Source organism: Abramis brama (genome assembly GCF_963993115.1).
Source record: "Abramis brama genome assembly, chromosome: 20".
NCBI classification, from domain to species: Eukaryota; Metazoa; Chordata; class Actinopteri; order Cypriniformes; family Leuciscidae; genus Abramis; species Abramis brama.
Genome location: NC_139982.1, coordinates 8,901,435 through 8,918,844, shown reverse-complemented (window position 1 = coordinate 8,918,844; position 17,410 = coordinate 8,901,435). Strand labels below are relative to the sequence as shown.

At 40.5% G+C, this 17,410-nt stretch overlaps 1 long non-coding RNA gene across 1 annotated transcript; it reads left to right on the top strand.

Moving 5' to 3' along the window:
* The first annotated feature begins 3,060 nt into the window (after positions 1 to 3,060).
* LOC311071497 lies at positions 3,061 to 5,105 on the top strand. The gene is made up of 2 exons (XR_014603871.1): positions 3,061 to 3,489; positions 4,595 to 5,105. It is a non-coding gene; the product is annotated as an uncharacterized lncRNA (long non-coding RNA).
* The last annotated feature ends 12,305 nt before the right edge of the window (positions 5,106 to 17,410 follow it).

Sequence of the window (17,410 nt, the reverse complement as noted above, 5' to 3'; positions counted from 1 at the left end):
AACCTGTGAACGCCCCCATATCAGCTCGAGAAAACACAAGATTATTCAGATCATTACTTGTTTACACAGTCTCGCAGCGCTGTGAGGAATAATAATAATGGAAAATGTACCTCAGAAGTGCGGGTATATCGAGGAGCGAGCTGGAATACTGTAGTAAGTTTTTTTCCTTCTCATGTGAATCGGGTTCTGTTTATGAATGAATGAACGGCAGAGATGCGCGCTGTTTACCACAGCTTGCAAAAACACAGGTTAAATTTAAATTGCGTGTGTGAATGAATGATGATGTTTTAGCAAACTGTATTGCTATACTGAGATGAGTAAAAATCGACTGAAATATGTTGAAATAAAATGTAGGCTATTTGTATAAGCAACGTATTAAACTGCAAATTAACATTTATATGCCCTAATATTTCATAAAAACAACGTTACAGTCAGGCGAAATATGAAAGACAACATTTTGTTGACTAGATTTGGGTACATTTTTACTGTAGAATATACTGCCACATCAAATAAGCTTTTGTTTAGCAATTTCTATATATATAAAATACTATTTTTGTCAAAAATAAAGTCATCAACTAAGATGTTAGCTGTTCCAATGTTGGCTATATTCAAACTAATGAATACATAGATACAATGTAGGCCTATAATCTTTCTTTTTTTTTTTACAAAGAAAGAGTACACTTGAAATATTGTTGTAATTGTAACCTTTTTAATAAAATAGCAAAACATATTTACAAGATAGATGTAAGCGAAATCTTAAATGGTCAATAGGCCTATAAGTCTTCTTCTAAATATATCTTTTGTCCTTGCATTGTGGCTCAGTCAGTGTCACATCTGAATGAATGGCTCATTATGCAGAGTCATTATGCAGAGTGGGTGGGACATTGTAATCTAAGGTGTAAACCACTCCTCGTTCACGCCCCCCTTGCATATTGGCTTTCCAAGCAAAACCTGTTTTACATCAATTTAAATCAATGTATTGTTTTATGTGAACGATAAAGCAAGACTATTTTCACATAATTTTGAAGCCAGGAGTCGAAGCAACAACATCTATTAGTCAAAAGTCTTATTGACACATATTTATTATGAGTTTTGTGGTCTTATTTCAGCAACTTTCATTTTTATTTTTTTCAATAACCACGCATAAACATTATTCTCTTAAAAATACAAACATCTACATTCTTGTTGCTCACATATCATGGTAGCTCTGTTTGTGCTATATAGAGTGAATTTACACCTTTGCCATTAACATGTTTATAAATAACTGAAAAAAGCACAAATGTCAGAGCATGTCAGAACACCTCCAGGGCCCAGAAAACCGCTCAGACTCCAGAGGGTTAAACAATGCTTGGTAGCATTTTTATTTTATTTTTTATCAAATAGCCTCCCATATTTCTATTACAGTTAAATGCCCTTGCTGAAGTTGTCTTTAAATGTGTGAAGGTGTTGTGCTATTTTTTTCTTTCCTCCTGCCACATTTAAGCAGTGTCACATGATCAAGAGTGCCGTTATACTGAATATCAGCACGCCTGTGATTCTACCATAGACATGAAGAGCAGCACGACTGTGAATGTGATATTACTTTATATAACAGTTCTATAAGCAACAACTTTCTAACTTTCCTTTCAGACCAAATCTGATTAGTTAGTGTGTATATTATTTCCTCGACCACTGATGAAAGAAACCACTGAGATCAATCCTGGAGTGAGAAAACACATTAAAAACAGCTGGTGTTTCTGCTTCACTCCGCATCGCTCTCATACTGTGATCTGAAACACTGACAATAAAACATCCCAGTGCCATAATCAATATCAGCTCTAACTCTTATTTCATATCAAATATATTACTACCGATAAATGTATATTTACTCAATGAATTCATTATTTTTTTAAGTCTTTAGAAACTTTGAACTAAACATTGATATTGTGTAGTTTGTGATCCTCCATCAGCAGCTGCAGTTTCTCTCAGCTGAATCAGTGCAGTCACTGTGACGTCTGACTGACAGAGGTTTTTGTACGACTCTTTATCACTGTGTGAACACATAGCTAAAACCATTATGATATGCACTCTGACAGTAATAATCTCCTGTATCTTCAGTCTGGACTCCACTGATGGTCAGAGTAAAATCAGTTCTGGATCCACTGCCACTGAATCTAGATGGAGTTCCTGACTGGAGGCTGTTCACTCTATAAATCAGGAGTTTAGGAGCTTCTCCAGGTTTCTGTGAGTACCAGGACATACAGGGTGGAGTACAGGTTGGTAAAGGTGTGCTGGCGGTGCATCTCATCACAACATTCTCTCCTGATGAAACTGTATGAACTACAGGAGTTTGAGTTATTGTGATATGTCCACTGGAGCCTGGAAGAGAAATGCATAAAGACAATATAAAAACAATGAAATAGAAATAGATGTTCAATATTTATAAAATATGAACCAACTTTATTTATGTAGTTATAAGCATGTCAGTGTCTTATTGTATACCTGATATACAGAGCAATATCCAGATGAAGATGTTGATTGTGTTCATTGCTGTAGTTTAGTCTTGTGTGATGATGAAGAGTGTGTTCTGCTCTCAGTCATGAAGTGTTAAACTCACAGCACTATAAACACTCTCAGAGCACTGAAGCATGTGCTGACAATGCAAAGAAGTGGGCAGGATTTACAACAGCTTGTGCTGAGAACAAACTCATAAAATCTACATAGAAGATTTTACTTACTGAATAATGTTATTGAACCATTTAGTGATTAATTGCACATATTTATTAATTGTGAAATATTTGTGTTTATGTTTGTCAGGCTGATAAGACACTAGGTTTTGTCTGGAGAATCATGAATGTAGATCATTTTAAACATATGTCATACGCAGCAGTTTCTCTGAGTACAGTTCTGTGCTACACCTTTACAAGCATGTTAACAATGAGAAATCAAGAACTAAATAAATCAGTTTTACTATATTTAGAGTCATAAAGTTGAATCAATGTTGACATGTTGCTCTCTGGGAAATATTTTCATGATGTCTATTTTTCCCACATTTTCCACATGCATGAAGTTCATCAGGACTCATAATCAGGTCATTATATATTAAACAATGTGCATCTGAAATGTTCAGAATTATTGATTAATTTATTTGAAGCTGCAGGTTTTTCTGTGAATCATGATGATTGATCTGCATATGAAGAACAGAAGCATCATTATGAGAAACTCCACAACATCATCCATGATCAAAGAGGTCAAAGGTCACCTCAGAGGTCACAGCTCATCAAATATATTTCTTTAAACAGTGTTATATCAGAAAGCATTTAGTCAAATCTGAATGAGTGAGTGTTGAGAAGAGCTGAGGATCTTCTAATATCAGTGTGTTGAAGTGTTGTTTCTCTCTCTCTGCTGGAGTGTGTGTTCACTCGAGTGGAATAGAGGTTTTTGTACGAGCGTTTCATTAGATTGTATCACTGTGGTGGACTTTCGGTGGAGGAACTAAACTGGTGATCGGTAAGTCTGTCTATTTAATCACCTAATAAAAAAATACAATTTAGATTTCAGAAAGTGTTTTTTATAAAAAATAACAACATTTATTAATAATAATGATTATTAGATATTGTGGTGATACTTTACTTAAAGTCTTTATGTATAATGCATTATAAAGGTATCAATAGCGTATGTTATAATGTCATATATGTTTTCATAAATAACTGTAACCAAAGTTAAAATGTTTTATACTATTTGCAAATTACTTGTTACATCTAGAATTGGTTGTTTGTCATGAGTTTTAGTGTATTTTTTTTTTTTTTTTGGAGGTGTAACAATGAATAGATAATATTATAATGTGTTAAAACTTTGGTTACAATTACTGATGAGATTATACATTATACATGCAAAACAATATATAATTAATGCATTAAAAATACTTTTATAATGCAATATGTATAAAGGCTTTTAATAAAGTGTTACTGATTTTTTGTATAATTATTTAATCTAAAACAATGATATTAATATAAGAATAACATTATTCCTTTCAACAAAAAAGGAATTCTAAACATATTTCCACACTGTGTCTCACTATGAGTTTAATCAGTTTATTACAGGTTTGTTTTTCCTTCATTTATTTCTACAGAGTTCATATTTAGTACATCTTTTATTGTAGAAATCATACATGGAAAAAGAGATTTGACATCAGAATGTAAATGTTGCTGCTTTCTGTAGTTCAGTCAATGATACTGAATCTCTTTTGCTCATGTTGTGCTTATAATTCAGTGTTTTGTTCATTCTGTATGATTCAATTGTGTTTTAACTCTGTTTGAAATTGAGTTACATTTTCAGTTCAGGTGAATATCTCAAAATGTAAGATATTTATGTTCAGAGTGAATAATTGCTGGAATTAAAGCAGTCAGATCGGCCTGATAATAGATAATATGTGTTATAACTGCTGTTATACTTATTGATGAGATTATACATGCATTTTAATGTATATAGCAGTGCATAATTAATGCATTAAAATACTTTTATAATGCAATATGTATGAAAGCTTTAAATAAAATGTTGTGTGTGTGTGTGTGTGTGTGTGCGTGTGTGAATGTGTTGTGTTTGTCTCCTGCAGCTGGTCCCACAGTGAAGCCCTCAGTGTCTCTGCTGCCGCCCTCTTCTCTGCAGATCTCTGGAGACTCAGCCACACTGCTCTGCCTGCTCAGCTCTTACTCTCCACAGGGGGCGCTGGTGAGCTGGACACTGGACGGGTCAGAGGTCACCGAGGGGGTTCTGACCAGCGCAGAGAGCCAGCAGGATGGCCGCTACAGCCGCAGTAGCGTCCTGACCCTCAGCAAAGCACGCTGGGAAGCGGGAGAGCTGTACGTCTGCAGAGTAACACATGATGGAGCTCCTCATGAGGTCTCGTTCCACAAGAGCTCTGAGTGCTGATGTTTCTCTCCTGAAGATGAGCCGTATCTGAGTGTCCTGTGTCAGGCAGGATTCACATGAGTCTAGTGCTGCAGCTGTAGTGATTTACAACTCAATACTGAAAGAGAGTGTGAGTGTGTGTGTGTGTCTATGTGTGTGATCTTTCAATCTGCTGTGTTTGCTGCAACATTCAATAAAGCTTCTCAACAAGTTCACTTTGTGTCTGACAACATCATTCAGAATGATAATAACAGATGAAGATGCAGGTGCTTTTCAGAAGGTTGATGTAGCAGTAAATGTCAAATAAAGCTCTTGGGGTTTGAACATGGTCTCTGGAGACAGAGCTGCTCTATTCTGAGAGGATCACAATCACTCCACCCTGACAATGCAAATGGGGTTTTCAGTCTCACTCTCTGATTGGTTACATGATCTGGACTGGAACACTTTCACTTCTGCTTTAGTGAAGCAGCGCAGACAAACTGATCATTATATTCATAGGGGATTAAAAACTTTATTATATAAAAATATCCTAAAAAAGATCAAGATCAAGAATCAGTCGTTCTGACACTAATTGTTACATAATCATTACATTTATAGGCAATGGTGTAAATATATATGAAAATGTTATTAAAAATCATAATTAATACATAATTAATTTATAAAAGGTCCTGTGTCTCAAATGGAAAGCATCACGTCCAGACAGCAGAAGTGACTGAATGCAGTCTGTTCAGTTTGATTGACAGGAATCATATATTACAACTAAAACATGATGATCATATTGAAACACTGACTCATTCTCTTCATAAACAGATTTTTGTACAACTTTTTATCACTGTGTGAACACATATTTACTGTTGATGTAGTGTAAACTCTGACAGTAATAATCTCCTGTATCTTCAGTCTGGACTCCACTTATGGTGGGAAATACAATCATAAATCATTATTCAAACCTGAACTAAACGCTGCCAGAGTCAAGAGGAAGATGATGCTGAAAGTCATGTTTGTTGGTTGATGAAGAAGAGCTCTTGATCATGTCATGTTCAGTTCATAGAGCTATAAACACATGCAGAGTGAAGCATGTGCTGATCATATAAAACGTCTCGGTTACGAGTGTAACCATAGTTCCCCGAGAAGGGAACGAGACGATGCGTCGATGATGCTTTGGGAACACCTCCTGCGTGACTGCGTCTGAAGCATCTATGTCAACTAGTCCAATGGCGGGCGTGAGCGTCACAGGCAGGTGACGTCATGACCAGGAAAGAATAAAAGCACATCCAGTGCAACCGGCACTAGCTTCGAAACTAGCTTTTATCCCTTCCTGGACTAGTTGACATAGATGCTTCAGACCTGGAAATAAACATTTTTCATTTTACAGTACAGTTTCACTTTACTTACTGAGTAAATTGTCATGTTTTCCTTGGTAACGTTGCAGGACATACGAGGTAAAAAAATGTGACTATATGGAAAAGGGAATGATCAAGTTATATGGTACAATTCTGGTAATACCATGGAAATAAACAAGGCTTCATTTTACAGTACAGTTGCACTTTACTTACTGAGTAAATTGTAAAAACATCTGCAAGAACATACCCAGTATTTAAGATGTGCCATGACATTATGAAAAACTGTTCCTGCGGGGTAGTTACCAGGTAAGTGTAAGGTAAATTATTTGATAAACCCTCTATAAATGGGTGTAGCAATGAACAACAACTATGTAAGACAAGGTAATTTATTGGAAACTACGTCTTAATTTCAAGATAGTAATAAATAAACATGGACTGTTACCAACATAACCCTAGGATAACTACAAACCTAACTTGAATTGATGAGTAATACTGGAGGTGTTTCTAAAAATTGGCTGCCTACATTCTGAGGAAGTACACAATTAAATCGGAGTTATTACCAACCTAAACAGGTAACAAGTACACAGTACTTTGTTGAGTTGATATTTTACAGTGGTGTTTTTTTCCCTGGTAGTTTCTCTGTAATTGCATACTAATCACCTTAAGTAATTACACACTAAAATACTATAATTTACCATATGCTTACCAGGTAAATACCTAGTAATTAGTTTGTAGTTTCTCTGCATTTACATACTTGTTACCTGTGGTAATTACCAATAAACAACTATAACTTACCATGTATTTACTAGGTAAATACCTAGTAATTAGGGGACTGTAAAATAAAGGGTTACCGAAGAAATATAGTCTTAAATGTGAGAAACTTCTCTGAGACTGAGTCTAGGGGTTCAAATGGAGCCCTAGAAAGGCCTTCTAATACTATTGCAAGGTCCCAGGCCAGCACCCTAGTGCGTGTTGCAGGTCTCAACGTCAACGTGCCACGAAGAAAATGAGTAATGAGTGGGTCTCTACCCAGGGATGTAACCCCCACCGGGGCGTGGAAAGCCGCAATAGCCGCCACGTAAACCTTTAAGGTGGAAGGACATAGACCTGATGAGAAGCGGTCCTGTAAAAACAAGTACTGACCCAACAGAACAGTGGACTGGGTCACACTGCTGCTGGGGACACCAAGTAAATACATTCCATTTGAGTAAATAAAGTTTCCTCGTAGCTGGAGCTCTGGAGCTAAGAATGGTCTCCACAACCTCGGATGAGAGACCACTCTCTAAGAGTTGTGCCCCCTCAGGGGCCACACCCACAACTTCCAAATCTCTGGCCGGGGGTGAAATATAGTGCCCCCAGCCTGAGACAGAAGGTATCTCCTGATCGAGATCTCTAAGGGAGGGCCGTCGAGGAGCTGAATCAGGTCCGCAAACCAGAATCGACTCGGCCAGCGTGGTGCTACTGTCACAGGTCGGGGTGGGCCAAGCCAGACTGCACCCACCCCTAGAAACCGGGTACCACCTCGAGGAACGTGTCAAGGACCAGGCAGACCAGAGAATAAAGGAATAACCGTTTTCTTTATTAAGTTAAGAGCAGTAATTTGAAAAATCCTAATTAAAATCTTCTTTCTTGTCACCAGAGGGAATTCAATGGCCCCCTGGACCATAGAGGGGAGAACGATCGTGGCGGCCCTGCAGCTCGTTGGAGAGGGATCAGAGGGAAACTCACACCGTCTAGGTAGATCACTGGTAAGTACTCTTTACAGGACTCAAGAGGAAATCGTGACTATACGGACCCCATTCAGACTGGAACCAGGTACGTACTCATGGGCGGGAGTGGAACAAGTCCCGGATGCTGCCCCAGAGGTAAGTACCCAGGGAGCGGTTGCCTCAGACTCGGACGAAGCACAGGGACACAGGTGGCGAACGGACCGGGCCAGGAGGGGAAACAGGTAAGTATATCCCGGTAGGTGTCCTTTATGCCAGACCAGTTAGAACGGGGGCCTTTAGCGGGACGTGAGGGAACCTTGGACAACAGGAAGACACTTCGATCGAGGCACGTGCCACAGCTATTCCTTTTCCTTCTCAACGGGGGCAGCGGCTTGCAACGTAGGCATGGAGGGCCACCAGGCAGAAGAACACTTTGAGCGAGACGCTCCCCTTCGACTGTGTACTGCAACAACACAACAGGGTTCAATGGTTCAGCGGTATACAAACGCTCAACAGTGATACCTTCTCTCTTTCTGAACAGGGCGGAGGCCTTCAATGGGGCATGTGGAGACCACCAGGCGGGGAGGACACTTTGAGCGAGACACTCCACTTCGGCTGTGCGCTGTAACCAGGTAGCAGGATTTAACTATTCAACAGCATATGAAACGTTCAGCTGAAATACCTTCTCTCTTTCTGGACAGGGCAGAAGCTTTCGATGGGGCGTGTGAAGACCACCAGGCAGGGAGGACACTTTGAGCGAGACACTCCACTTCGGCTGTGCGCTATAACCAGGTAGCAGAGTTTAACTATTCAACGGCATATGAAACATTCAGTTGAAATACCTTCTCTCTTTCTGGACAGGGCAGAAGCTTTCGATGGGGCGTGTGAAGACCGCCAGACGGGGAAGACACTCCACTTCAACTGTACACTGTAACAGTGCAACAGGATTTAACCATTCAACAGTAGATGAAACATTCAGCTGCAATACCTTCTCTCGTTCTAAACAGGGCAGCGGCTTTCAATAGGAGCGTGTGGAGACCACCAGGCAGGAAGGATGCTTTAAGCGAGTCACTCCACTTCAGCTATACACTGTAACAATGCAACAGGATTCAACCATTCAACAGTAAATGAAACATTCAGCTGCAATACCTTCTCTCGTTCTGAGCAGGGCAGCGGCTTTCAATAGGAGCATGTGGAGACCACCAAGCAGGAGGAATGCTTTAAGCGAGTCACTCCACTTCAGCTGTACACTGTAACTATGCAGCAGGATTCAACCATTCAACAGTAGATAAAACATTCAGCTGCAATACCTTCTCTCGTTCTAAACAGGGCAGCGGCTTTCAATAGGAGCGTGTGGAGACCACCAGGCAGGAAGGATGCTTTAAGCGAGTCACTCCACTTCAGCTATACACTGTAACAATGCAACAGGATTCAACCATTCAACAGTAAATGAAACATTCAGCTGCAATACCTTCTCTCGTTCTGAGCAGGGCAGCGGCTTTCAATAGGAGCATGTGGAGACCACCAAGCAGGAGGAATGCTTTAAGCGAGTCACTCCACTTCAGCTGTACACTGTAACTATGCAGCAGGATTCAACCATTCAACAGTAGATAAAACATTCAGCTGCAATACCTTCTCTCGTTCTAAACAGGGCAGCGGCTTTCAATAGGAGCGTGTGGAGACCACCAGGCAGGAAGGATGCTTTAAGCGAGTCACTCCACTTCAGCTATACACTGTAACAATGCAACAGGATTCAACCATTCAACAGTAAATGAAACATTCAGCTGCAATACCTTCTCTCGTTCTGAGCAGGGCAGCGGCTTTCAATAGGAGCATGTGGAGACCACCAAGCAGGAGGAATGCTTTAAGCGAGTCACTCCACTTCAGCTGTACACTGTAACTATGCAGCAGGATTCAACCATTCAACAGTAGATAAAACATTCAGCTGCAATACCTTCTCTCGTTCTGAACAGGGCAGCGGCTTTCAATAGGAGCGTATGGAGACCACCAGGCAGGAAGGATGCTTTAAGGGAGTCACTCCACTTCAGCTGTACACTGTAACAATGCAACAGGATTCAACCATTCAACAGTAGATGAAACATTCAGCTGCAATACCTTCTCTCGTTCTGAACAGGGCAGCGGCTTTCAATAGGAGCGTATGGAAACCACCAGGCAGGAAGGATGCTTTAAGCGAGACACTCCACTTCAGCTGTACACTGTAACAACGTAGCAGGATTTAACAGTTCAACAGCATGTAAAACATTCAGCATTAGCAGAGCCGGGCTGTCTCAAAATGGTAAGTTGGGCGCTTGATATATCAAACCTTCCTTGGAGACGGCGAGTGAAAGACTGTAAGGAGAGAGTGCACAGCAAACTACTATTACTTCTCCACACGATGAACTTCACTCCATAACACAAACCGTGTGAATCGTCACTTCAGGCACTGCATTCCACTCGCACACCGTGCATTCGGGCCAGCACTCACCCACCGGTCTTTCCCCCACCAGATCAACTCTCGTCTCTCGCAAGGGCTCAACTTCTCTCCAGAGACAGCAGAAAATGGGTGCAGCGATCGTCACATTCAGCGAGGAGCAGACAAAAGTTGGAGACAGATCAACAATTCACTCGGTGTACTAGTTCACTCGTGCCACACACTTGCCAAACTCTCAACACCACTTCAGTGTTAGTGCATATAAACAACGGATCCGATACTCATCACTTCGCGTCTTCCCCACTGCTGACGATATTCCTTGAATTTTCGTTGATAAATACTTCACTCTCTTCTTTCCGCTTCTCAGCTTCAATCTTCGCCCGCTTCACAGCCCAGCCTCAAATACAAAACAACCCGCCGACAAACACAGTATCTCACGGGAGGAGAACCACACGACAGTCTGCTTCCTCTCTATTTTTAAAGCCCCATCTGAATACGTGTCCCTCTCACAACACTCTCTGTAATTACTCCACACCTGCTGTCAATCGGGCAATTGGCCTTGCTGCCATGGCAACAGATTCGCAGTGCAATAGAGACGGATGTCCACTGGAGGTCTCTGAATAACACTGCATTCCCAAGGACTTTAGTCCTGTTCTAATTTTTGTCACACCGTGACATACCCCCCTGCCAAAACGTTCTAGTCCCTAGAACGGGATCCGGACACCCAGTCTCCATACCTGGCTGGGGGTTGTCCCCGGTTCTCCCGTTGGGATCGTCTTGGCGGGGAATTAGGTTCCTCGGGCCTTGGCCCTATACCCAATCTCTGAGGGACCACAGCCCATCCCACCAAGGGAGGCATCCACACTGGTTCAGTCGGAGGTCTCTCTACAGCTGGTTTGGGATAATTTGGACAAGGGCGCATCAGGTTTCGATGGAGCACCCGCTCTGGACCTTCTCTCCCTTCGGGACGGATGGCATATACAGGCTGATCGAGATGCGGTTGTCGTTGGACCACATACGGCTGGGGTTCCCACCGATCACTGAGTTTACCCTTTCCTTGTCGCCGGTTATCTCGCACCAGCACTCTTTCGCCAGGCAGTAGCGGTGCACTTCGAGCCGTACGGTCATACAACCTTCCGAACATCAGGTAAGTCGGTGCATAACCGGTCGTGCTGTGAATGCTGTTGTTGTACGCCTGGACCATTGCCGGGAGATTGTCAGCCCAATGTCCCTGTTGGTCGCCTTCCAAGGTCCCCAAGAGACCGAGCAGCGTCTGGTTAAACCTCTCGCACCCTCCGTTCCCTTGAGGATGATAGGGCGTCGTATGGGTCTTCCTACATCCATACAATTGGCACAACTCATGCACTACCCTGGATTCAAAATTTGGCCCTTGATCAGAGTGGAACACTTCAGGACACCCGAAGGGCTGGATGACGTACCTCCACAGGGCATTAGCGGTGGTGATAGCGGTTTGGTCCAGAGTCGGGATGGCCCAGGCATATTTAGTGAACAGGTCAGTGATCACTAAGATGTTTTGAATGTGGTCAACCGGCCGACCCAACGTCAGATAATCCATGGCGATGATATGCATCGGTGCTTTGGCTCGAATGGGGACCAATGGAGCTCGTGTCTCTTTCCTGGTTTTAAACAAGGTGCAGCGCGGGCAGCCCTGCAGGTAAGCCCTCGTAGTCCCCTCCATCCCAGGCCAGTAGAAGTCTCAAGTCTCAAGTCTTATTTATTTATATAGCCCTTTATGCTACAATGTAGGCCAAAGGACTGAACATCCAAGAGATTGTAAAATAAAATAAAATAAAATAAAATAGATAAAATAAAAATACATAAAATACATGACATACAATGACAAGGTCAAGAATTAAAAGCCACAGAGTAAAGATACGTCTTGAGACGAGATTTAAAAACCACAACTGAGGATGCAGACCTTACATCAGTAGGAAGTGCATTCCACAGTCTAGGACCAACAACTGAAAAAGCTCGATCCCCTTTTGTTTTTAACCCTCTGAGGTCTGAGCTGTTTTCTGGGCCCTGGAGGTGTTCTGACATGCTCTGACATTTCTGGTTATTTCTGTTTCTTGTGACATTTTCATGGTTAAAGTCTAATTACACTGTATTCAGCACAAACTCTGCTACAATAATATATCAACAGCATGTATGTAAAAGTTTGTAGTTTTGAGATAATGACATTTATGCGTGGTTTGTGAAAATACAAAAAAAAATTCTCACTGAAATAAGGCCATGAAACCCATACTGATTATTTCTTCACAAGACTTTTGAAAATTGTATGACGTAGCCTAGAATATTTGCTGCAAAACTATGTGAAAATCACCCTGACTGCTCATTCAGATAAGACAATATATTGATTTAAAAATTTTACGACGTGTTTTGTGTGAAAAAGCCTTATGCGAGAGCTCATTAATATGTAAGCTTTTCTCACCTGAGAAAGACAAAGAACCTCCTCTAACTGCCCTATTAGGAGCTATCAGGCCCTGTCATTCTGAGCAGCCTTGCACAATACTGTAAATGAGGAGATTTAAAAAATAATGGCTTTTAAATTGTTTGGATTTATTTACAACACAGCATCGTCCAAAGATACACAACACATGCCAAAAAAGCACTTATTGAAAACAATGATCCAAAGACAGAGACCTTTGTGCCATTCCTAAAAACATACATACCTTTAATTTCCAAGGTGTTTGATTTTCACTTTACCATGTACAGAGACTCATGTGAATTTTGAATTCAGCAGTCCTCAGTGTCATCTGGGCCCTGAAAAAAAAAGTGAACATACTGATATCAAGAGAAAGGCCTGCACGATTTTGGGAATAAATTTTAGATTTTTCTGGTTAAAATTGTTTTTTAAAATTCACAGAATACACACACACACACACACACACACACAAATGTTTCCAACAAGATATAATGAACAGTAAACACCAGGTTTGTTGTGCCTTGTAGGCATAAGCTATGCGCAGTGCTGGATAAAATAATAATAACCTATAACAGTATAAATCTTCCAAAAGATTTAAGTAACAACTAAGCTAGAGAAAAATATATTGATTATCATGTTACTTAAAATGTTTCCATTCGTGGTCCATATGAAATGAGATAATAGTAAAAACATGAAGCTGTTTGTTTTTCAAACGCGATCGCGATCCAAAATATGATACATTCAAATGCGATCACGATCCAAAATATGATACATTCAAATGCGATCACGATCCAAAATATGATACATTCAAATGCGATCACGATCCAAAATATGATACATTCAAACGTGATCACGATCCAAAATATGATACATTCAAACGTGATCACGATCCAAAATATGATACATTCAAACGCGATCACGCTCAAATATAAAACATTATGGTTACCATATACATATCTACGTTTGAGCAGATATCCACAAACACAGTAACAGTAAACACGGGTCTAAATATTATAATATTCACCATCTAGCAACAGTTCAACTGCAATGTGAAATTTATGCAACAATAGCAAACTAATATGTAAGAATTTCTTACCTTATCTTTCTTGTCTTCAAATCGCGTTCTTCTTCTCCTGATGTAAATCCAATGTAAGCTCAGGCACGTCTTTCAAACTCGACGAAAAGTGAAGTGAAGTGTTTTGTTGTTGAGGTAATGAGCGAGTTCGCGTTCCATGTGGAGATTTGCATGTGAATCTCTTTTGCGCGAGTAGGCGTGGCCAAATTAACTGTAATGAGCAAGCGTTTGAGAATCTGGACATCTTGTTGGTTTTATACAAATTACTTAAACAGAGAATATTTGTTTTCGTTTTGAATCGGATAATTTAAAAGTACACACTTATATGTTTATAAAGGTTTATGGCTCATAAATGTGTGACAAGTATTCGCAGAGTTTTGTTTCAGTTTATAGACGTGCTCAAGAAAAAAAAGTTCACCGCGACAGAGAGGCAGAACGCACACCCTGTTTATTTTCTTTATTTTACAAAAGCACAATGTTTTGATTTGATTGTAAGTGGACACATACAAAAGTAGAAATATCACAGATTCTTTTTTTATATTTCTTTTTTCTGTATGACCATAAATGACGGAGAAATTTAAGTTTATAGTGCTACAATGTGGAGAAAATCCAGCAAAACGCGCCGGCGCGTTTGTCGACCTCAGAGGGTTAAGCGAGTTCTCGGTACAAACAATTGAAGACAATTGGAGTACCTTTGTGCTCTGCAAGAGTTCATACGCACCAAGTCCTTAATATATTTCGGGGCCAAATCATGCACAGCTTTATAAACGTACAACAAAACCTTGTACTGTATTCGCTGTTTCACAGGGAGCCAATGCAGTCTTTCCAGAACTGGAGTAATGTGCTCCCTTTTCCTGACACGAGTAAGGAGCCTTGCGGCAGCATTTTGTACCATCTGCAACTTCGAAATAAGAGATTGACTGATACCAACATAAAGAGCATTACAATAATCCAAACGAGAAGTAATGAATGCATGAATAACTTTTTCTAAGTCAGGAACAGACAGGAAAGACTTCATTTTCGCAATTGTCCTTAATTGGTAGAAGCAATTTTTTACCACATTTTTGACCTGATGATCGAACATAAGAGCACAATCAAATATTACCCCTAAATTTCTTATTTTGGGTTGAACATATGTTTCCCAAGAGCCAAGAAGGTCCCCTAAGTCCCTGTCGTCATTGTTTGTCCCGAAAACCAAAACTTCCGATTTGCTGGCATTTAACTTCAGGCCGTTTTGCTCTAACCAGGCAATCACCTCCTGTAAACATAGTACCAAGGATTGATTAGTGCTAGGGACACCAGCACTGATCGGTAAATATACCTGAATGTCGTCTGCATATAAATGATATGAAATACCATGTTTCTTAAAAATGATGCCCAAGGGCAAAAGAAACAAAGAAAAAAGAATAGGGCCCAATATTGAACCTTGTGGTACTCCACACTCCAAAACAATTGACTTGGAGGAAAAATCCCCAACCCTAACAGAACATGAGCGTCCCTTTAGATATGAGGAGAACCATTTTAAAACCGTCCCTCTCAGCCCCACTACATGTTCCAACCGATCAATAAGAATAATGTGATCGATTAAATCAAAAGCTGCACTCAGATCTAACATAATTAAAGCTCCTCTAGTCCCTGAGTCTGCAATGAGTAGCATGTCATTTGAAACTCGCAGTAGAGCAGATTCAGTACTGTGTCCTACTCTGAAACCAGACTGAAAAGCATCTAACAACTCATGATTGGCCAGATACGAACTTAACTGTGTTAAAACTACCTTTTCCAATACTTTGGAAATACAAGGCAGCTTAGAAATGGGCCGATAATTATTAAAATCCGAAGGATCAAGGTTAGGCTTTTTAAGAAGGGGCTGAATAACCGCCTGCTTAAAACTATGAGGAAAAATGCCTGTATAAAGACTGCAATTGACAATAGCAGTAATACAAGACCCAGTATAATCAAACGTCTCGGACAACAAGTCAGAAGGCAAAACATCCCAACTTGCAGCGGGTCGTTTCAATTTGTCAACGATCAGTTTAATATCCTCAGTAGTAACCATATCAAATTGATCAAAATTATTAACACTTTTAAAAGTACCTCCTGTCAAGCCCTTCAAAGCACTAAAACTAGCTCTGATTGTATTAACTTTTTCTGAAAAAATATTCAAAAACTTTTCACAACATTCTGTAGATGATGGTAATGACGCAGTGTGAGAGTTCAAATACCTATTAATAGATTGAAACAAAGTTTTTGGTGAATTTGAGTGCTGCAATATAATTTTTGAAAAGAAGGCTGATTTAGCCTCCTTCACAGCCTTCTGATATCCCTTGCGTGAATCTACTAAAATCTGCTGCGAGATCGTAAGTTTGTCCTTTTTCCAGGCCCGTTCTGCTCGCCTACACTGCTGTCTAAGCGTACGTGTATGATCATTCAACCAGGGCTGGAAATTGACTTTACTAGACCTAATCTTGTATGGGGCAACAGAATCTAAAATTCCAGAACACACCGAATTAAAAGCAGAAAGTAATTCATCAGGGTCAGCCTTAGTAGATGCAGACTCCAGCCAGGATACATCTACAATTGAGCTAAAAGAATCACCAAACGCCTGCGGTGTAGACTGAGTAATTATACGTGAGCGTAAACAAGAAGGCTGATGCTCCGCCCGTTCAAATTGCATATTTAAATTAAATATGACAGGCATATGATCTGAAAGGCAGGCATCCATTACAACAACATCACAGACAGCTACACCTAAGGAAAAAACAAGGTCCAGTGTATGTCCTTTCTCATGAGTGGGCCCAAGTACATATTGTTTAAAATTGGAAAACGAGTCCATTAGGTCTGAAAAAACCTTTACCAAAGGCTTCCCAGGGCAGCATATGTGTATATTAAAATCCCCAACAAGTAAAATATAATCGGACAATAATAACATGGTGGATAAAAACTCAGAAAATTCTTGAATGAACGCTGGAGAGTACTTTGGAGGTCGATAAACAACAATTGCCAAAACAGGCTTGTGAAACTCAAGCCTTAAGAGCTGAACCTCAAAACTCAAGTAACATGTGGTCGATAAGCGGTGGCATTTATACTGCTGCTTACTAACAGTAGCTAAACCCCCACCACGACCCATTTGTCTCGGGGTATTATTTAAGATATAGTCAGGTGGGCAAATATCCACACAGGGACTCCACTCATCCCCATTTATCCAAGTCTCAGTGATAAAAAGGAAATCCAAAGCATTGTGCAGTATAAAATCATTAAGTATAAAGGTCTTATTTAGGACCGAGCACGCATTTAAAAGCGCCATCTGTAGCGTGTGCAAGACCGTGGGGCTGCTGTGATAGCGCCCAACTTTACCGTCTTAGGACAGCTCAAGTTGCTCAGGCATACACCTCTTCGGTGTGATGAAATCTTCGTATCATGGAGAAACCGCAGCACTGACGAACCTCCATCTGGATACACGGGCAGCAGGAAAGAACATCGCCAGCCCCGAAGATCCACAGCCCGATCCGTATTGCC